The sequence below is a fragment of the Hyperolius riggenbachi genome, chromosome 10, assembly GCF_040937935.1.
Source record: "Hyperolius riggenbachi isolate aHypRig1 chromosome 10, aHypRig1.pri, whole genome shotgun sequence".
NCBI lineage: Eukaryota > Metazoa > Chordata > Amphibia > Anura > Hyperoliidae > Hyperolius > Hyperolius riggenbachi.
The window spans coordinates 104,585,466-104,608,632 of record NC_090655.1 but is presented as its reverse complement, the minus strand read 5'-3'; the positions used below and the strand labels follow the sequence as shown (position 1 = coordinate 104,608,632).

General features: G+C 45.9%; 1 protein-coding gene across 1 annotated transcript in view; it reads right to left on the bottom strand.

The window, feature by feature from the left end:
• Positions 1-22,424, bottom strand: part of LZTS2 (leucine zipper tumor suppressor 2) — a 231,134-nt gene extending 208,710 nt beyond the window's left edge. Inside the window, exon 1 of the mRNA XM_068255306.1 lies at positions 22,283-22,424. The gene's annotated coding sequence lies outside the window, so the exon portion shown is untranslated. The remainder of the gene's footprint in view (positions 1-22,282) is intronic.
• Positions 22,425-23,167: the final 743 nt, after the last annotated feature.

The following is a 23,167-nucleotide window of genomic DNA, read 5'->3' as shown; positions in this document are numbered from 1 at the left end:
GGGCAAGTTTTCATTTATCCACAGACCTCAGGTGATGAGTGTGACCGTTAAATTGTTGCTGATTATCTAGCTGGGCATCTATCCGGAACACAGAACCAGCAGAGATGTTGGGGATGAAATTAGGCCTTCAATGCTACTAAATCCTAAACATATCCAGTGTCCCTCATTTAAAGTTTGCAAGTCTCTCTTAGAATAAACTACGGTAGCAGCAGTGCCAGTGTTTTGCCTCTCTTCCTTCTGCATGTCATTATAGATGGACTTTAAAACAAACCTAAAGCGAAAATAAACTCATGATATAATGTATTGTATGTTTAGTACAGATAATGAATAGAGCATTCATAGCAAAGAAAAGAGCCTCATATTTTTATTTTTTCCGTTATATTAATTTATTTATAACATTGCATCATTCTGCCAAAGTTACAGTTTTAAAAGCACACCATCTTTTAAGCTACAAAATAAAGCTATGAAATCTCAAGCTGTCTCTCACTGTTTCTTGGCTGTTTAAGTGCGTCAGAAAATGGGACTATATTCGACCAAGTGGGTCAAGGAGCTCAGAAAAGCTCTTTTGCATAGATAACTGAAGTGTTTTTTAACTCTTCCTGTACTGGAGAACAACATGAGACTCTTTTCTTTGCTACTAACGTTCTATTTCTTAGCTTAGCTGTACTACACATACAATGCATTATATAAGTTTATTTTTGCAAGACACCCCAGTGTGCAAGCAGAGAGGGTAAGATTTCTGGAGGTAGAGTAGCTGCTCCCTGCATATCTGTGTGTATCTCAGAGAGATTACGCCTGTTACACACATGCATGTTTTGGTCCCTTTAAAAAAAAAAAAAAAAAAAAGTGTTTTCTGTTCTATGGAAAGTTCTTGCAGAGATCAAAAGGAACTGGTTATAGAAATTCATTGCTATAGGGGAGGCCAGCAAGACCCCTGTACACTTCAAAAATGTCCTCAATTGAGGGATTAGGAAAATTGTATGTAAAGAAATTCTGAATTGTGCATGTAGCTTTAGAGGAGAAAAAAAAAATGAACGGTTTAGAGCAGTATTTCTGAAACGGAACAGGTCTTCTCCCACCAATGGTGCAGGTTTTGCAGGCAGCCTCACCTATGCGCAGGTGGGGTACCTAGTGTCTCAGCTACATGAAATCCACCTAGCTGAGACACTAATTACCCCACCTGTGCATAGGTGAGGTTTCCTGCAAAACATGCATTGTTGGGGAGTCAAGGACAGGTTTGAGAATCAGGGCTGTGGAGTCGGTACAAAAATCTTCCAACTCCTCAGTTTATGAAACCACCGACTCCGGGTACCCAAAATGGCTCAGACTCCGACTCCTTAGTCTAATACTTAAAGGGGAACTTCAGGCTAAACAAACATACTGTCATCAAGTTACATTAGTTATGTTAATTAGAGTAGATAGGTAATATAATCTCTTACCCACCCTGTTTTAAAAGAACAGGCAAATGTTTGTGATTCATGGGGGCAGCCATCTTTTTGGTTGAAAGGAGGTGACAAGGAGCAGGAGACACAGTTCCAACTGTCCTGATTACCCCTCCCAGCTGCACACGCTAGGCTTCAAATGTCAAATTCAAAATGTAAAAAAAAAAAATTAAAAAAATTGCACCAAAACAGCGGAACGAGAACATCAGAAATCCCATCATGCTTTGCACAGCATCAGGGGAAAAAAGCCCGGGCAGTTTTCTTCTGTGCAGCAAAAAATGAGGCTTGTATAAGAGAAACAAAGTTCTGATGCTGTGAAACTGTTAAAGAAACACCAAGCCTTTTCAGTGCTGCTGAGTCGATTTTTAATCCAGAGGTTCACTTTAACAGGGCTGTGGATTTTGTACAAAATCATTCCGACTCCCGACTCAGTTTATGAAACCACCGACTCCAACTTCGACTCCGGGTACCCAAAATTACTCCGACTCCTCGACTCCAACTCAGACTCCACAGCCCTGTTGAGAATTACTGGTAGTCTAAACAGGGATAGGTTCATACCTTCAATTTTGATTGGCCAATCCATGGAGTGTATGCACCTCAGGTCCAGGGAAAATGTATGGTTTACAGAGTGGATAACATGTACTCGCTTTGGTTCTGTTCTCAGAGACTACATTTTTATTTAACACACAGCAACATCACTGAAGGTTGTATTCATAGAGCATCTTGATAAAACCTGTGTAGACATGCAAGTTTTAGTAACTTTCCTCTATGTATCCAAAATATGCTGTAATACCAGCATGATGATGATAAACACAGATCATGCCTGCACTCCTATCTCCGGCTATGAAGCTGTCCCACTTCCCAGTAGTATGGATTCACATGAATATTTACCAAGGCTTTGTTTCACAGAGATTGCATCTTGAAGTGATGTCACGGTAAGCACAGCTGCATTCGATTAGCTCCAGAAGAGTCATGTGTTCTGTATAATACTCACTTGAGTAAAGCTATGCACCCACCCTGTGGCTGTTGTGTTCCTGATGACACTTTAGGCAGACCTGTGTACAGACATGATGCTAAGCAGCCAGCTTTGTTCTATGGCGAGTGGAGGAGGATGTAAAGCAGGATGCACCCTGATGCACAGACTACATTAGCATTAGTTAACATTTTACAGCTTGGCTGCAGTGCAGGCAGCCACTGATATCTGGGTGAAACATTTACACACACACACACACACACACACCTACCGTACCTGAAACTAACACAGACTTTCATTCCCCAAAATGAAGACAAATCCAAGGCGTGTGTGCCTTTAAAGGGATGTGCATTTACCAAGTTACTCTTCAATGTCACAGCCTCAATACAGAGATGTCACACCCTCCATGTCCGCAATAGAGCAGTCATGCATCTGGTTATACGCAACACCCAGTACAACAGGTGTCACAAGAAGATCAATATGGGTGACAAAATGTATATAATTATAAATGTAGTAATTTCAAATACCTCTCACATGAGAAATACATGGAAACAGTCACTTCTGCCCTCTTGCACAGAAACAGGAAACAAAAGGGGGACAATCTAGAGAGTAGTGAGGTTGACAAACTTGAAAGAGTAGACAAAGGGGTTAGCAGATGAGGCAGTGAGCTATAAATTCTAGCTATAGCAAATTATAAGCTTGTCTGAAGAGGTTGTCTTGAGGCCGGTTTCACACTGGATGTTGGGTTTTTCTTTTACGGTGCGATGGGGAGTTGCATGGCAACGGCAAAAACAGCCTTCAAGGATTTCCGCGTTAATAAATGGTAATCCCCATCTGGCAACAGGGCAAGCAGGAAGTGAGGCTCCCCTAGCGCTCACTTCCTGTGGCCGAAAAGACGAACTGTGCAGAAGTGTATTGACAAACTACGCTTCCGCACATGCGGAGCGAATACGTGCAGTGGTCACTGTAAAATAACCATGTCGCCATAGACTTACATGTCTTCCGGTTTGATACACCTCACCATTGAAGATGCCTGACAACGCACAGATGCGCTCACGGCCGAGCATCAAAAACAACACTTCCGCCACGGCGCATCCCAACACGCAGGTATGAAAGGCCCCAAAGACTTTCATTGCCGAGCGTTAACGAGCAGTAACGAAACGCAATGAAATTGCCCCAGTGTGAAAGGGGCATGAGGGTATGTTTAAAAATGTCCAGGCTTGGAGCATGATGGATAAGCTTTGGTAGGGACTTCCAAAGGAGAGGTGACACTCGTGAGAAGTCCTGGATGCGAGAGGAGGTGACCAAGCTGAACAAAAAGAGGGTCTCTTGGGAGGAGCGAAGGTTCCGGGATGGATGATATCTGGAGATTAATGAGGAAATATATGGAGGGGATAACCTATGTAGAGCTTTGTATGATAGCATTAGGAGTTTGAACTGGATCCTTTGGAGGGATTGGCAGAGAGGGGCACCATCAGAGTAGTGGGAGGAGAGGGGGATGAGACAAGCAGCGGAGTTCAGTAGGGACTGGAGAGCTTACAGCTCATCTCTACTCTTCACTGTAGAAGACAGTAAAATGAGTCGTCATCTACTCAGAACCACATGGATTTATGCAGAGATGTTTTTTGCAAAAGTGCTTCTGAGTTTTGGTCTGCTTTAACTTCCCTGGCGGTAATCCCAAATGTAGTTTGAGGTACGAATTTTAAGATGCGAGCGCTAATCCCGAATGTAGCTCGGGGTATCTAAGAAACAGCCCTAGAGGCTAACCTGGGTCCGCGTGGCGATCCGCGCTGCTGTGCGAGACTCGAGGACACTTCTGCAGGCCACTGGGATCCCTTTCTCTTCCGATCTTCTTCCTGGATCCCAGCGGCCAATCAGCAGCGGTGTGGCATGCAGTCATCGGCGAGGGGAGGCGCTAAATTTAAAGTGGACCCAAAATCATGCACAGGACAAAAGAAATACAGAGGAATGCACCCGGTGTGCAGAGAGTTTAGCCTGTCTAACTCCCCCACTTGGACCTGAACTTTTGCACAGGCTAGAAGGAAAAACAGTGAAATTCAGCCTGTATGTATGAAGAGAGAGTCTAGCCCAATTCCTCCTCATTTGTCTCTAATCACAAGTTGTAATTTGATCTCTCCCGTGTGACACATAACTGCCATGGCAGAGGTGGCAGATAAACTCATTTGAAAGCACAGGGTGTTAAGAATATAGCCATTTGGTTCCCAACTGCTTCTGTGCTAAGTGCTTCTGTTGATCTGCCTTACTCACCACTCAACGGGTCCTGTGACGTCCCCTTGACGACCGACATCAGCGACGCCTGTTTTTGCGGGTGGGTATGCATGACGTCACGCGACATTACACGTCGGGAGCAAGAGAGACTTCAAGTGATCATGGTACTTTGCATGAGAGTTGTTGGGGAGCTTAGTGATCCGATCCGCTGTGACGGTCGTTATTGCAGGGCAAGATTTGAGTGGTTGTTCGTCTTTACCCACATCACATTATTGTGGAAACAACCGTTTGGCACTCAAAAAAAAAAATCATCAGTCGTCAGCAAAATCGTCGGTAAAATTGCGACATGGGTTGCCGGGATTTTCCCTACTCCCTGCCTGCTGCCTGCACAGACCTCTGCCTGGATTTTGACTATTCTCTGCCTGCCACCTGCACCGACCTCTGCCTGGATTTTGACTACTCTCTGCTTGCCACCTAAGGCGTATAGCATAGGGAAAAAAAAGTCAGAAAGGAATCATGCATCTACTTTATTCTGACATATTTTGGTGAGTTATGACTAAAGAATTGGAGGCCTAAAATTCTTGGGAAAAAAAAAAAAAAAAAAGTACCACTTTTAGACCCATAAATCCAGAAAGTAATGAACCGCCAGGGTGGTTAAAGCTATCCAAAGACTGTAGATCTTAACGGGCCAATTTCAGCCAAGACACAGGAGACAACCTCATCTCCATGCTGTATTAGTACTGGCAGTGGTACCTTGGCTTTGTACTAAAGTAAAAAGACATACTTGAAACAAAATAAACTCAGCCCAGGCACTTTACCCACTGTCTGATATCATGCCAAGGTCTTCCAGAGCTGAGAGCTCTGCTGAGTGTTTGGGCATACCACTGGCCTCAGGAAAATAACTGGACAGGCTAATAAGTCTCGTTTCCCCTGAGATAAGAAGATGCATACAGACCTCGCCTCCCTATACATCCAGAGGTTTTAAGGTAGCCGAATCACACAATCACATATCTGTCCCCTGAGGACTATGATCAGCTATATACAACTGCTGAGTCTGCCTAAAGTCTGTGCTGAACAAACCCATCACTGCTCTCCTCTTCTGACTACACAGCAATTAGAACAGGATGACATTTTTCTTTCAAGTTTAGTTTCGCTTTTAGGTCCAGTACAGTCGTGCAATAATGGTCACGCAAAATGATCATTGCTGACTATTTCTTCTAATCTGTTCCTCCATAAACACAGTGCTCAACTATGTGCTGTGCAGCATGCTCTGCTATATGGAGAGGACTCGGGGAGGATGGGCAAGTTATGATAAGGAATAACTGCAATGTTTGGGCATGGTGTCTCATTGATAATGAAGCTTCTGTAGTCATCAGGGATCCCCTATACCCACCTCGCAAAGGTGCCCAAAAATAACAATTGTTTTGGTTGAACAAACTGGCAAGTGTTTATCTGCACTTTGTAACTCCCTGCCACACCCAATCAGGACATTTCCATCCCCGGAAGCATTTCAGTCCAAACTGAAAAGCCACCTGTTTAGCATGGCATTTATGAACACCTATTTCCTCTGTAAAAGTGGCCACTAACGGTCCAATTTCTAGCGAAAAATCATTTTAGCGTAACGAATTGGTTGTAAATCTCAGTTGATGGGCACAATCGATTACAGATGATTATAAAAATAGTCGTCCGATTGGATTTTTGTCAAACCAAAATTAGGATTTTCTGGCTGGTTGTGATAGATAGGAAGCAAAGATTGGTTTATTGATGGGGTAGTGAACGATTTTTCGTCTGATCAGAATTTCTGATCACTCAAACAATTTTTCACTAGAAATTTGACCGTTAGTGGCCACCTTAACACAGTGCGGCCTGCAACTATGTAGTGATCTGGGAGATAGATATAGATTCTCACACACACACCCCGAGTCCTATGGGAGAAAAGCACTTTACAAATGTTGTTGTATTGTATTATATTGTATAATTTTTTGCCCACTGTGAAAATGTCCAAGACATGCATGTGTAGCGATTTTTTTATGCACAAATTTAATTGCAAATAATGGGGCAGAACCAGTGCATGCAGGGTGTTTGTGATACACCAGGAATTGCATCACACTAGTAGGAATGGTACAATGAAATTTATATTACAAAATTAGGGTCCTTGTGATCAGGAAACTGTGCTAGGAAAATTAGGCCAAATTGTACACACACACACACTTTCCACAGTCACGACTACCACGCAACGGTCATCTCCGCCAGGTTCCAATGTGTATGTATCTTTACCCAGCCTGCCACAGGGCGCTCCATCGTGTGCTGTGCCTTCGCCCCTTCTCCCATCCTCACAAAGACTGTACACATTCATTTCCCCAAAGCTCAAGCTCAGTCCTGATAGGCAGCACAGATAGTGTGTGCATAGGCACAGAAGACAGTTATACAGTAAGAAGCCCTGTTTGGGGGCAAAGTACCCAGAGTTTCAAATATTTACCCTTTCTGTACCAATGTAGTTGAAGTCTCGTCCTGCGCGTGGCTGTGCGGCTCTGACAGGACGTAGACTTCACAATCGCCGCAGCAAGCTCACACAGGGCTGTGGAGTCAGAGCAATTTTGGATATCTGGAGTCGGAGGTTTCACAAACTGAGGCGTCGCATGATTTTTGTACTAACTCTACAGCCCTGGTAAGTGTTAGACTACAGTAAGGATTTGGGGGCTAGTAGTAAGGGATATTTGGGGACCATTGGGGCCAGAGTCAGTGGTTCCATAAAGTGAGGAATCTGAGTCGGATGATTTTAGTACTGAGTCCACAGCCCTGCGCTCCCGCTGTTCATGACGCTCGGGCATCGCTGTGTCCCGTTCACTCAGCTCGATTTCAACAAAAAAGGGGTGAGCCTTTAGGGGCCAGAACCACACAGTCCAGAAGTGGTTAATGAATGTAGCAATACATCTAGTATACAAAGAAACTGATGGGAAGCACACAAAAAAAAAAAAAAAAAAAGAAAGGAAGAAAGCTGTGCACAAGCAGCTTCATGCTACTATGCAGGTGGATTTTGCATCCACACAGTGCAGACGCATGCACGAATATTTCACAAGCCCCTGTCGAATATATGTGGAGGGTCCCAGCGCTGGGGGGGGTGGGAAGAGGGGGAGAAGTCGAGGAGGATGGGGAAGTCTTTGGACTGTCAACAGGTGTGTATGAGGATCTGCAGATATCATAGACTATGAATGCATTTTGCAGGAACGGATCTTTTGCAGATACTGATCTTTTGAATGTGTACAGCATCTGTGTGTGCAGCATCTTGCAAAGATTTTTATCTGATGTGGAGTTCAGCTCCATAGAACAGTCTGTGTAGAGTATGGCTCTCATACTACATGGAAGGGGGTAAAATTGGTCTGATATCTTTCAAGTGTGTATGTAGCATTAATCACTGTTTGAATCAGCTGTCAGGTAATATATTCAATTTCAAATCTTCTAGAACTTGGGGGAAAAAAAATGTATCTAAAAACCTAATGTCAAGCTCATCCTTGCTGGACATTCATTGCAGCCATTTGATTATGTGTAACTAGAACCTCCAGCATATCCAATCAATTTCAGACAGAACCAAAAACAACATTTGTGGTGGCATGCAAAGCAACTCAGGCAAAGCAGAAACTGATTAATGTGCACATCAATGGGCATGATTCACAACGCTTTTTCACCTGTTCTTAATGTTTTCACCTTATCTATGTTACATTTTTAAGCTTCCAAAGAGCAAACAAATATATAATTTAAGTAAGAAAAGTAATATTGAAATGAAGTTAATCAGAACAGCTTACTTTGAGTGATTATTTTGCTTGTAAATGTGCTGAAAGGTTATTTTGATCAATTAGGTAATAAATAAGTCATGTATGAGAAGTTTTGTGAATAGAGCCCAAAGTGTGCGCTCCCAGCAATGCACTGCACGTTCTGAGTTTAACAATGGGATCCATTGCATTGTAGCACAACTGATATGTTAACGAATCATAGGACTTTGAATAGTACTACTTTATAGCAGGGCTGTGGAGTCAGAACATGTTTGGGTACCTGGATTTGGAGGTTTCATAAACTGAGGAGTCAGAGCCAGATGATTTTTGTACAGTCTCCACAGCCCTCCTTAATTGTGCGCAAAACAGTGTCCCAGCGTCCAACGCGTTAGTGTGACAGTACTCTCAACAACAAGTGGTATAACAACCCTGAGGTTTTTTGTATTACTCTATGAGCTTCCACTGAGAAGTACCTCTTTACCGGTCTTAGTGGCAGAAGGTGACAAGGAAAATCTCCTCAGAAGGAAAACGGACAGTGAGAAAAATCTGAAACATGATCTCTCTTCACCATTCTATATCAAGCTAAAGGGAAAGGTGTTGGCTGGAGTTAATCTACTCAGTGAACTAAATTTCTGTGTGAGGTAACAGTGATAATGCTAAGGTCACACAACACGCTTTGCATACGGTAATGCTTGTGCTGCAACACAGGCGTGATACAATGCACATTCTCCATGTTATTCTTCACAGCATATAGAATCGCTATGTAACGTGCTCATTATCGCACACGTCATGCAGAAAGTGTTTGGATAACATGGTTTAGTACAACATAGATGTGGATATATACAATTGTGTGGGCAGTGTGTAAACATGTAGCAACGTGTACAGTGTTAACACACCCTAAAATCAATAACAGGATTTGAAAGGACATACATGTACATCGTGTGATCTCACTAAGCAACAGTGATGAACCAAAATTCTTTTAACAGGCTCACTAGCCCCAGCTACGAGGTAGCATTTTAGGCCTCTTTCAGATGGGAGGCTGAACTGCGTGCTTGCTGAGCAATTCAGTGTCCCATTTGTCACCAGTCAATACAATTTGGGTGAAGTGTAAATGCAGAATTGCAGCGGTAGTAATACCACATGGTGGTATTACCGGGCGGCGGAGGACTGCAACATGTCGAGTCTGAGCATGGCTGCGACCCCGCTCTCGGGGGGGGGGGGGGGGGGGGGGGGTGTGTCTGCACCGGTACCGAGCGCTAACAAGCAACCGGCCGGTGCAGGAGAGCAGCTGAAAGGCGGTGCATTCACTGCCTGTCAGCTGCTGGGTCTGAGAGAGGCCTAATTCTGTGGTTTGTTATACCTTACTTCAGCTGCCTCTTGGCTGAAGTGAAGGCAGCAAGTAACATATTCTGAAGAATTGCCTAATTGGTACTGGACTTTGTTTGGGTTAGGGATGTTGACCTCTCCTGCCTACTCACTGCTCCTCTCTGACCTCCTCTCCACAGTCATAAACACAACTGCTTCACGAAACTTAGAGCGACCCGAGAACCTGGACCTGTACAACTATAAAATGAACCTCACCATTCGGGATGTTCATAATAAAGTGTGCCATTGGAAGGGGGGGGGGGGGGGTTGAGGGGAACGAAGAGCGTCAATACTTACCTATAGGGGGCTGTTCCTCTAGTCCACTGCCCGTATGAAGTGTCTCATGTTCCCCGGGGAGCGTCCACAGTTTGAAGCTTCCACCAGTGTCGCGTGTTCCCATCCAGCACAATGTATGCTGGGAAATGTAAACTCCAAGCGCAAGTACAGCTCTCTGGGGAACATGGCTCTCTCCATACATACAGTGGGATAGAGGAGCAAGCAGCACCTGTAGGTAAGTAATGAATTCCCCCCCCCTCCCCATGGCACACTGTACCCCTTATAGAGAGAGATGTAATTTTATATTTTACAAGTCCAAATGCTGGGGTCACTGTAAGCCTCGTGTGTGATGCGATTAGCTTAGATTCACTCCCTGAGAACAGGTGGATGTGATGTGTCTAAAGGCAAGTTCACAGTACAAATCGCAAATCGAAATTGCTAAGCGATTGCATTTTTTCAATTTTTTTACAAAATGATTTTATGAGCAATTCTGAAGATATGGGTTCCATTATACTAGCGCCATATAACTCACCTTTTTGAGCAAAGAGAGACACTTAAATAGAAATCATAACCAAAAATTGAACTTCATCCTAATCAGTAGCTGATACCCCCTTTCCCATGAGAAATCTTTTCCTTTTCTCAAATGAATCATCAGGAAGCTCTGTGTGGCTGATATTGTGATGAAACCCCTCCCACAGTGTGATGTCAGGACCATGGTCCTGACAGTTTCCTGTCTGTGAACCTCATTGCATTGTGGGAAATAACAGCTGTTTACAGCTGGGTCCAACTGCCAAAAAAGCAGGCAGCATCTCCTTCCACTGACATCACCTGCCAGCAGTAAAAATGTCACAATGTGATAAATGTCAGAATGTAAATCAGGGAGAGGAAAGATTTTACAATAAGCAAACACTGAATAAATCAATTATACATAATTATTGTAAAAATTAAGCACTTTTTTATTACATTATTTTCACTGGAGTTCCTTTTTAAGACATGCCCCTGCCACACCACACCTGCCACACCCCCCACCATGCATATCACTAAGAATTAAAATTCAAAAGATGTTATTTGATCATTCAAACCACACTGGTGATGGGAATTAAAGAGAACCCGAGGTGGGTTTGAAGATTATTATCTGCATACAGAGGCTGGATCTGCCTATACAGCCCAGCCTCTGTTGCTGTCCCAAACCCCCCTAAGGTACCCCTGCACTCTGCAATCCCTCATAAATCACAGCCGTGCTGCTGACAAACAGCTTGTCAGAGCTGGCTGTGTTTATCTCTATAGTGTCAGTCTGCTGCTCTCCCCGCCTCCTGCAGAACTCCGGTCCCCGCCTGCATCCCTTCCCTCCCTGCTGATTGGAGGGAAGGGACGGGGGCAGGGACTGGAGCTATGCAGGAGGCGGGGGAGCAGCTGAGACTGACACTACAGATGTAAACACAGCCTCACAGCACAGCTGTGATTTATGAGGGATTGCAGAGTGCAGGGGGACCTTAGTGGGGTTTGGGATAGCAACAGAGGCTGGGATGTATAGGCAGATCCAGCCTCTGTATGCAGATAACATTCTTTAAACACACCTCGGGTTCTCTTTAAATTTAGAGTCAGTTTAACTAATTTTTTTTAGTAGAGAAATACATATTTAACACAGATAGGCACATCAGTCTTCAAAGAGGGAGAAATAAGAAAGAAACAGGGACAGAGGCATTTGGATCACAAAGTGGGACTGTCCCTCCAGAAGAGGGACACTGGGAGCTATGCTAGCACCTTGCTGATAACCAGAGACCAGCAAGCACCCTAATAGCACTGCTAGTGTGAACTAGCCCTAAGGGGCTCCAGTAGTGTGACTGGATGGGTCTGTGAAGAAAAGTAAATCTTAGATTATGGAGAAAAGGCAATGAGGACCCTTGGAGCTTTGATGCAGCTCATTCTCCAGTGTGGTGGTAAATGTAGATTGTAGCGCACATGACATGCAACATAACTCAGCCGCACTAATCACATAGGAGGTGTCCTGACATCCCCTGTAATGAAGCACAGCACTCAGCAACCCCACTGCAACACACATCAGAACCAATCTGTAACATGCTAATTACCAAAGACACATTCCCTGTCATCAACGTACAGCCCTGGGGGACAACAGAAAAATAAAGGTTAAAGGGCAAGGAAGCGCTTCAGGTTTAAACACACTGTTACTTTGTTTAGGGCGGCTTCAAACATGTCACAGTCACCTATTCATGCTACGCTCAATATGACAGCGCTTGGTCACTCTGCAAATACGTAACCACAGAGCAGAGGTTGACCACTTCATGGCCAAACACTCAGGAACCACTAATAACATAAGCCCTCCAAAAGTGTAAAACACTGTCAGATCTAACTAACAAGGCAGCGGGAGTGCAGTCATCAAGCCTAAAGTGAGAAATGATGCAGTGACCTGGATGATCTCTTCAAAAATGTATTGATAATAGAGATGATCAATTTGATGCTATCTTCCAATATTTGGTCTAACTAGCACGCAATCAGAAATTGAGCCAAGCAATGTAAGCAGTTGCTGGTTTTGGGTAGCTCACTTGTCTCTTTACTTGCAAAAAGAAAATCTGGAGCCTCATTAAAGGTGCGTACACATCTGTGATTGATGTCGTCAGTCAAAGATCAGGACCCGATCCCCTTGGGCGACATCCTGGACTGTGGTGCACAACCGCATGTCGCTGTGTAGCTGACAATGCACTGTGTTGCTATGCGGGGGGAGGGGGGGAAAGAACGGCACATGCGTGACATCACACGGCAGGCGGGGGGAGTGGTGTGACCAATAAAATCAACCGTCGCTGGGGGTGAGAAGATCCACCGGGCAAATCGCTTGCATGTCGGGGGCCACTGTACTCACAAGGCGGTTGTTATCAGCAAACTTAGGCATGTGTACATTCATGGAAGAGAGCGCGGCCTTCAAAGAACAAGAAACCTTGATGAGCATCACCCATGCTTTCCAATTATCGATAAAAACCTAAAGCTTGTTACACACATTCAATTTTGATTGGCCAATTTTACCACTTCCATGTAATATGAGAGCTTACCTACACAATCTGTTGATTGTATTCAAAGTCTGTTGGCCCTCATACTACATGGAGGTGGCAAAACTGGTCATTGATTGGCCAATCATAACTGAAAGTGTGTACCAGGCTTTAATAAAAGCCTGTACTCGCCGGAAGATGGATCGGGGAACCCACAGCAACATGACCCAGCAAACGACCATACCCCGACCCATCATCCTATCCATAGGAACACGCACAAGACAGACGCGTTTGTAGTTGGCTGCCTGAACTGCCTGGCAGGAGCAAGATCAGCTATCTGTCTGAAAGAGGTCTAAATCAGGCTCATAGCAATAAGATCTCAACATTTTACCAAGTTTTGCCCCATAGAAGGGTGTATGATATTCTCAATAAAATAACTTTTCATTCCCCCCTCCCCCGCAAACAAATGCACTTAGGGCCGTTTCATATGTGTGCTTGCACGTCATCGTCATTTACCGCCAGCCATGGCGCTTGTCCTTTACACAAACACAACTTCAATTCCTATTTTTCCTGTCACTTGAGGGGACCCTGGAAACAACAGGTTGCTTTCAAGGTCGTTGACCACCAAGCCTCTGTGTCCCCCTGTGGTGGTAAGAGAGATGCTGATGGTCACCAAAAGCTCTCAAGTGCTTTTCTGTACGCTTGCAAAAAAGCATTTGAACGAGACGCTGCAGGATGCCTATAACCGGTCCTTAAAATACACTGCCCACTAGGCAGGTGGCTTCAATTCATGTTCATAAAAAGTACAGACATGCAATGACCTAACAGTGCATTTATAATGGAGGGGGGGAATTTTATGTCCAAAATGAGAAGCTGTAAATTGAAGCAGGATCTGGAGTGGAATTACAGACATTAGTGCACGCTCAGCAGTACTGGCCACAAACACACTGCTACAAGGCAGACATGACCCCAGCTACAGCACAACATTCTAAATTACAAAGTGCATGATGTTACTCCCCGCCACAGCAAGCTTTTAGTGGTTTCTTCAGTTTGGGGTATCTGATGCTCAATGTGGCAAACCAAATATAATTGTATTTTATTCTATCAAGCTCACATTACCAATTATTACACAAATCAGCTATAACTTTTAAGGCCCATTCACACAGAGCCCATTGCATTGTAATGGACAATATCATCGTAACACAATACAATGATATTCTTATGGGTCTTCCACATTGTGTACAGTGCGGCAGGTTTCGATGCGGTAACACACAGCATGCTGTACATTAACCAGGTAACCCATTAATTTACAGTGGCAGGGAGGCATTCATTAATTGTACTAAATGCATCACTGTATGGTTGCACCGCCGCAGTACTGCACGGTGCAACTTTTTGGCTACATTCTAATTGCAGCACAACTGAGTGTGAAAGGACCCTAAAACCAGAAGTGAATAACATGATTACATCATTAGAATGCTACCAGTCAAGGAGGTGGAATATACAGTATTTGAAAAAAAAAAAACAGTTCAACTTACCTGGGGCTTCTACTGGCCCCCTGCAGCTGCCCTGTGCCTACACCGGGACAAACCGGTCTGCGCAGGCACAGTGGCCATCAACTGGCTTAGTTGCCGAAAATGAAACTGAGTCGATGCGGCTTTCGGTGCCCATGACTTTGTCTCTGTACTATTTTGTCCGTTCTTGGACCACAGAATAGGGACACCAAAAGCCAAATATAGTGTAGTATGTACTGATAGTTGAAATGAAGTATGATAGAGTAAGCTATACTCATGAAGCAGGGTTACCGCAAAGGCAACCACTGTATAGGCAGGGGGGGGGGGGGGGGGGGTCAGACCTGACCTCACTCAGGATTAAGAAGTCGCTCTCCGTAGATGAGGAAAAAAGGGGGTAACACCCCTCCACCAGGGGTGGACTTGGTATAGCGTAGTATGGATACAGAGGCGCCAAAAGGATAAAAGTATCTAAAAAGTTTAAAACATGAGGAGGCAGTGGTGGACTTATCTCCTCCGAGCAGACACAAAACTTGCCAATTTGTTTGTCAAATACAACAAGTTTATTTACATTCTCCGGGGGACAATGCAACACCTTTTGCAGGTTTAATCCCGCCTCATCAGGCAATAACAACGGTGCAATAGCATATGTGGTCAGTAGAAGAGGCAGGCACCTCCTTGTTTGCTTGGTAGGTACGAACCACTGCCTATTCAGACTATCCCACAAGACTTGCTTTTTGGGTAACCCAATTATACGACCAACACAATATCCTCCTTTCACTTTACACCTGTCCATCTTTCCTACTTCAGAAACATCACCTTCAGAAACTGTCTTTATCGATTTAGGTTTCCTTTAAGTTTGCTATAACTTTTTCCCTACTTTTGAATACCGCTTCAACTGTGAGAAGTGGGCCTAAGCAGGGGTGCGACATCAACAGCCCCCTGCAAAAATTATGGGGGACACGTCATGTGACCACTCCAAGTGGCCTCTTCTAGCTGCAACAGTAGAGTTGCAAGTCATGCTAGTGATGTCCAGCTCCACTGGACTCTATAACTAAGCCCTGTGTCACACTGCTGGTCAGGTAGTCAGTATTCCATCAAAGCAAACTGTAAAAACATTTCTACACAAGTTCTGCAGAACACATCAGAAGAGGACCCGTTACCTTCTCAGGAGCTCTAATTATAATGTTAAATACAGGGCCGAGCCTGGGCGGGTGCTGCGGGTGCAAGGCACCCAGGCGCCTGCCTCTGAGAGGCGCCGCCCGGCCGCTGCTCTCCCCCTGTGGCCGCCGGCGCTCGCTCCCTCGCTCCCTCCCTCCCTCTCTCTAGCCGCCGTGTCAGACCTCGATCAGGCGGGCGGGCGCTAGGACCTAGCACGCCGCACTGATATGCGGAAGTGACATCACTTCCGCATATAGAGCGGGTGCGTCCGGACTCCGGCGCCTTCTCACTGGTCGGGTCGCCCGCTGATTGAGGTCTGAAGCTGCTTCAAGGTGAGGGGGGAGCGGCGGCGGCGGCGGGAGGAGGGGAGGGTTGGGTGCGCTCCTCTCACTCACTACCTAAACGAGGACCCTATACACCCTGGCTACATATACTGGTCACATATACCCCCTGGCTACATATACTGATCACATATAATATACCCCCTGGCTACATATACTGATCACATATACCCCCTGGCTACATATACTGGTCACATATACCCCCTGGCTACATATACTGATCACATATAATATACCCCCTGGCTACATATACTGATCACATATACCCCCTGGCTACATATACTGGTCACATATACCCCCTGGCTACATATACTGATCACATATACCCCCTGGCTACATATACTGATCACATATACCCCCTGGCTATATATATCCTGGGCACATATCACCCCCTGGCTACATATCCTGGGCACATATCACCCCCTGGCTACATATCCTGGGCACATATCACCCCCTGGCTACATATCCTGGGCACATATCACCCCCTGGCTACATATCCTGGGCACATATCACCCCCTGGCTACATATCCTGGGCACATATACCCCCTGGCTACATATCCCGGGCACATATACCCTCTGGCTACATATCCTGGGCACATATACCCTCTGGCTACATATCCTGGGCACATATCACCCCCTGGCTACATATCCCGGGCACATATACCCCCTGGCTACATATCCCGGGCACATATACCCCCTGGCTACATATCCCGGGCACATATAACCCCTGGCTACATATCCTGGGCAAAAATACCCCCTGGCTACATATCCCGGGCAAAAATACCCCCTGGCTACATATCCCGGGCACAAATACCCCCTGGCTACATATCCTGGGCACAAATACCCCCTGGCTACATATCCTGGGCACATAGACCCCCTGGCTACATATCCTGGGCACATAGACCCCCTGGCTACATATCCTGGGCACATATCACCCCCTGGCTACATATCCCGGGCACATATACCCCCTGGCTACATATCCCGGGCACATATAACCCCTGGCTACATATCCTGGGCAAAAATACCCCCTGGCTACATATCCCGGGCACAAATACCCCCTGGCTACATATCCTGGGCACAAATACCCCCTGGCTACATATCCTGGGCACATAGACCCCCTGGCTACATATCCTGGGCACATAGACCCCCTGGCTACATATCCTGGGCACATAGACCCCCTGGCTACATATCCTGGGCACATATCACCCCCTGGCTACATATCCTGGGCACATAGACCCCCTGGCTACATATCCTGGGCACATAGACCCCCTGGCTACATATCCTGGGCACATAGACCCCCTGGCTACATATCCTGGGCACGTAGACCCCCTGGCTACATATCCTGGGCACGTAGACCCCCTGGCTACATATCCTGGGCACGTAGGTCCCCTGGCTACATATCCTGGGCACGTAGACCCCCTGGCTACATATCCTGGGCACGTAGACCCCCTGGCTACATATCCTGGGCACGTAGGTCCCCTGGCTACATATCCTGGGCACATAGGTCCCCTGGCTACATATCCTGGGCACATAGGTCCCCTGGCTACATATCCTGGGGACATAGGTCCCCTGGCTACATATCCTGGGGACATAGGTCCCCTGGCTACATATCCTGGGGACATAGGTCCCCTGGCTACATATCCTGGGGACATAGGTCCCCTGGCTACATATCCTGGGGACATAGGTCCCCTGGCTACATATCCTGGGGACATAGGTCCCCTGGCTACATATCCTGGGCACATAGGTCCCCTGGCTACATATCCTGGGCACATAGGTCCCCTGGCTACATATCCTGGGCACATAGGTCCCCTGGCTACATATCCTGGGCACATAGGTCCCCTGGCTACATATCCTGGGCACATAGGTCCCCTGGCTACATATCCTGGGCACATAGGTCCCCTGGCTACATATCCTGGGCACATAGGTCCCCTGGCTACATATCCTGGGCACATAGGTCCCCTGGCTACATATCCTGGGCACATAGGTCCCCTGGCTACATATCCTGGGCACATAGGTCCCCTGGCTACATATCCTGGGCACATAGGTCCCCTGGCTACATATCCTGGGCACATAGGTCCCCTGGCTACATATCCTGGGCACATAGGTCCCCTGGCTACATATCCTGGGCACATAGGTCCCCTGGCTACATATCCTGGGCACATAGGTCCCCTGGCTACATATCCTGGGCACATAGGTCCCCTGGCTACATATCCTGGGCACATAGGTCCCCTGGCTACATATCCTGGGCACATAGGTCCCCTGGCTACATATCCTGGGCACATAGGTCCCCTGGCTACATATCCTGGGCACATAGGTCCCCTGGCTACATATCCTGGGCACATAGGTCCCCTGGCTACATATCCTGGGCACATAGGTCCCCTGGCTACATATCCTGGGCACATAGGTCCCCTGGCTACATATCCTGGGCACATAGGTCCCCTGGCTACATATCCTGGGCACATAGGTCCCCTGGCTACATATCCTGGGCACATAGGTCCCCTGGCTACATATCCTGGGCACATAGGTCCCCTGGCTACATATCCTGGGCACATAGGTCCCCTGGCTACATATCCTGGGCACATAGGTCCTCTGGCTACATATCCTGGGCACATAGGTCCTCTGGCTACATATCCTGGGCACATAGGTCCTCTGGCTACATATCCTGGGCACATAGGTCCCCTGGCTACATATCCTGGGCACATAGGTCCCCTGGCTACATATCCTGGGCACATATACCCCCTGGCTACATATCCTGGGCACATATACCCCCTGGCTATATATTCTGGGGACACTGGCTGTTTGTCATTATGTGCATTTGCTGGTGAAAAGCTGTCTTATGTGCATTTGCTGGTGAAAAGCTGTCTTATTATGTGCATTTGCTGGTGAAAAGCTGTCTTATTATGTGCATTTGCTGGTGAAAAGCAGTCTCTTGTTATGTGCATTTGCTGGTGAAAAGCAGTCTCTTGTTATGTGCATTTACATGGGGAAAAGCAGTCTCTTGTTATGTGCACTTGCTGGTGAAAAGCAGCCTCTTGTTATGTGCATTTGCTGGTGAAAAGCAGTCTCTTGTTATGTGCATTTACATGGGGAAAAGCAGTCTCTTATGTGCATTCAGTGGGGAAATTTTGTCAGTAAAAATAATCTTTTGTCAGTAAATTTTTAGGTATTTGTCAGTAAAAAATAACGTGAAAGGTTGGCAACACTGGCAGGCTGCGCGGCGCAACGGGAAAGATACAGGCATCCCACCTCACGCTTGGGCTTGGCGGGGGGGAGGAGCCGACGACAGCGAGCAAGAGTAGGGTGGCCGCAGGCAGCCATAAATACGCATGTGTGACTATATCGCACTCGCAGAGCCTCTCAGCCTGAGTCAGTCCAGAGACTAGCAGACTTGCAGGCAGCCAAAGCCAGCCAGGAGCAAGCCCATGGAAGAGGGGTAGGAATGGGGTATCACACGCATGCGTAAAGAGGTGGAAGGTGTGGGTGTGATTAGGCAGGACATGGGTGTGGTTATGTGGTTGGGCGCGGTTAATTTAACCACTCCCATAGGCGCCAGAGAAAATCTTGCACCCAGGTGCCAGGCACCCCAGGCTCACCCCTGGTTAAATAACAGGCTGGGGAAATGACTGGAGAGTACACATTATAAATAATAGCTGCCCAATAAAACCAGATGGAAACTATGCAAGAACTTATATAACTGTAAATTACGCTGGATGTCAGTAAAAGCCTAAAAAGGTGCCCTTTAACAGTACAATTCCGGGGTCAGTCCATCATTTCTGATATGATCAGATTGGCTAGCAGGAAGTAGGAAGTTTATGGCTGTTTCAGATTGCCACAGTAATCAGTTGGAAACTACCAATTACTGCGGCGATCGGAAATGATCAATCAGCCGTGGAATTGTACCGTTAATGGCATCCATAAAACTGGATTCACACTGTGCATTGCATAACACACACACGTTATAATGACTGAACTGCAATGGAGACTGGCCATACACCTTAATTCAAGGCCTGCATGCAGGGAATTAAAATAATGTGATCCCTTACAACACAGAGATGTTAACAGGCCCATAGAATTGTATGGGCAGTGAGTTGACATACAGAATTATTCTGCAATGCAATTGATGCACTGTAAAAGGACCTAAGCCTAACACAGCCCACAAATCAGTGGAACAGAGCAGCACAAAAGCAAGGGACATTGACTGGACCAGTCAAAAGTGACAGGAAGTGCATATAACTGATCCAGTTCCAAACTGTGTACAATTTGCATGTAAGCAAGATAGATTTGAATCTCTTTGAGCATCTATACCAAATGCTATAGAAATGCTCACCAGTCTTTATTTAAATTATTAAAATAACAAGCTCTCGTCTGAGATGGTCATTATTGGCTGCTTCTGCACAATTTAATCTAGCATATGTCCATAGCTTTACACATACCTATACTCATCTTTACCCATGCAGCAAATTGGTGATGGGCAGAGTTCTTCTTTAAGTTACAAAACATTGCTGGGTCCCTGGTTCGAATCCCAGCCAAGTCAACATCTGCAAGGAGTTCGTATGTTCTCCCCGGGTTTGTGTGGGTTTTCTCCGGGCACTCCGGTTTCCTCCCACATCCCCAAAACATACAGATAAGTTAGTTAATTGGCTTCCCTCTAAATTGTCCCTAGACTTTGATACATACACTACATGATACATGATACATACATAGACATATGACTATGGTAGGGACTAGATTGTGCCCCCCTCTGAGGGACAGTTGGTGACAAGACAATATACTCTGTACAGCGATGCGTAATATGTCGGCGCTATATAAATACTTAAATAAAACTCAAACAGGTTGTGTTCCTTGCAGTTCCTGGTGACTGTTTATGACAAATAATGTGTCCAGGAGTCCCAGATACTTCATCATCTGCACCAATGAGTATGGTCAGTTGGGAAGAGAGACCAGGCTAGGATTTTTGAAAACCTTGACTCCTTTCCTCTTATGGGGCACCAAAACATACTGTGATTTGAAGCAGATGCGATAGACTAGTAAGTACTAATATGAGGGTCACTGTCCTCCCAAGTCCAATAGATTCTGAATCCTGAATTTGATTAAACTGAAAACAGAAAGATGCTGCCATAGATTTCCACTGAAAACAGACAATCTCCAGTTTACCATCTCTACCAACAAGCTGAAAGTGAATGCACCAAGTGCATCCAGATAGCTGTGTCTACATTTAACCCCCCGTTTTGCACACGTTGCCAACTAATTCCCTTTGAATTTTAGCCTCTCTTTTAGGCTGCTGTTTTCTGGAGCTAGAAACGTACATGCTGAATGTGTAAATTTTACAGGTGAAATGGGAGGTTTAAATACACCAAAATGCTAGTATAGCCATTATTGTTTGGATTTTGTGTCAAATTTGCTTATTAAACATTGTGGCGGTAGTCTACTTTAGGGGGCTCAGCAGAAAACCTCAAACTTCTAGGTTTCAGGTTGCGGTAAACTATGCCCATACTATTCAGCCAATTACCCAATCATCATGCTTTGTGCTGTAAGAGGGTACTGTGAAAATTGTTCCCTATAAGGTTTCCTGCTGGGTCCCCTAAAGTAGACAAGTGTCAACATTGTTACTATTGTGACTTTGTCCTATTTTTGATGGCTTCCTTTATTTTCTCTTACCTTAACTTCTAGAATGAGGGGGCGTGTCCCAGACCTCCATATGCTCTAGGATTTCTCTAGAGGTCTGTGACCAGGTGGAAGCAACGCCAACGCATAACCAACACTTTTTATTAAACATTTTGAACATGGATGTAAAAAGAAGTGCTTTATGCGCCCCTATTTCTGTATTCATAATAAACAAAGGATATAGTTTTAAAACGTAATAATAATAATTGTGAGCATGGTAAATATTTATCAGCCATTAGCCTGCGATCTGCAGGGGAACCCTTTGCCTGTAGATAGGTTTCCCACAGTCAGGTTAATGGATCAGCGTGATGGCAAAACACAGAAAGTTCAAACAGCTGAAGGAACAATGAAGCGTGTGTAGAAACTCCAGGCTGGTGGCTGGCAGCCTGGAAAGTGTCTGTGACAAGCGAGGGCTGTGCGCTGCTGCAGAAGCTCTTGCATGGGATGCACCAGTGCTGGCAGTTCTGCTGACCTCGCACAGCTCCCAGCTGCTCCATTAGAAAGTGAGGTGACCTCCCCGGACTGCTCGCAGGAAGACATAAAAGACTTACTTGGTAGGAAGCGACTCGCCAAGCCTGGAGTCCGGACTCTAGAGGAGGGATAATCCACTCAGTCCCCCGCAGTGTCTGCAACGATGTATCCCCAGGAGCTCACACTTCCCACTCCAGTCTCTGCTGCTCCTGCAACCCCCTGTCTCCTCCCCACCGGCCCAACCACAGGCCACGCCCTCTCCCGAGGAGCCGCTCGCCAATGGCGCTCTGAGGCGGACATCCAGCGGTAGGGCCCGGCCAGGGTCTGAGCGACGAGCGGTAGTCTACGCGCCACAGTGCTTCGGGATACCTGAATAGTGTAGCTACGTATTACTTTCTATGCTCCGGTGTGATAGACTGGAACCGATCCTAATCATGGAAGATGCTAGCTAGAAACGTCCCTGGTTTCTAGAACTAAGCTGTGCATTAGACCGTAGCCCGAGATGATCATTCTTGCTCTAATAAGACAAAGAAGTAGAGTTAGTACAGTACAGGTGTCATTGCTTTATCATTCTGCTGTGCCATATTGCTAAACCACTGACACTCTCAAGCCTCCTATACAGCAGACTGAAAGTAGTGTGTGTACAGGTGTCCCTTGATGTCATTTAACCACTTCACCACTGAGGGGTTTTACCCCCTGACCACCAGAGCAATTTTCACCTTTCAGCGCTCCTTCCATTCATTCGTCTATAACTTTATCATTACTTATCGCAATGAAATGAACTATATCTTGTTTTTTCCGCCACCAATTAGGCTTTCTTTAGGTGGGACATTATGCCAAGAATTATTTTTTTCTAAATGTGTTTTAATGGGAAAATAGGAAAAATGTGGGGAAAAAAAAAATTATTTTTCAGTTTTCGGCCATTATAGTTTTTAAATAATGCATGCTACTGTAATTAAAACCCA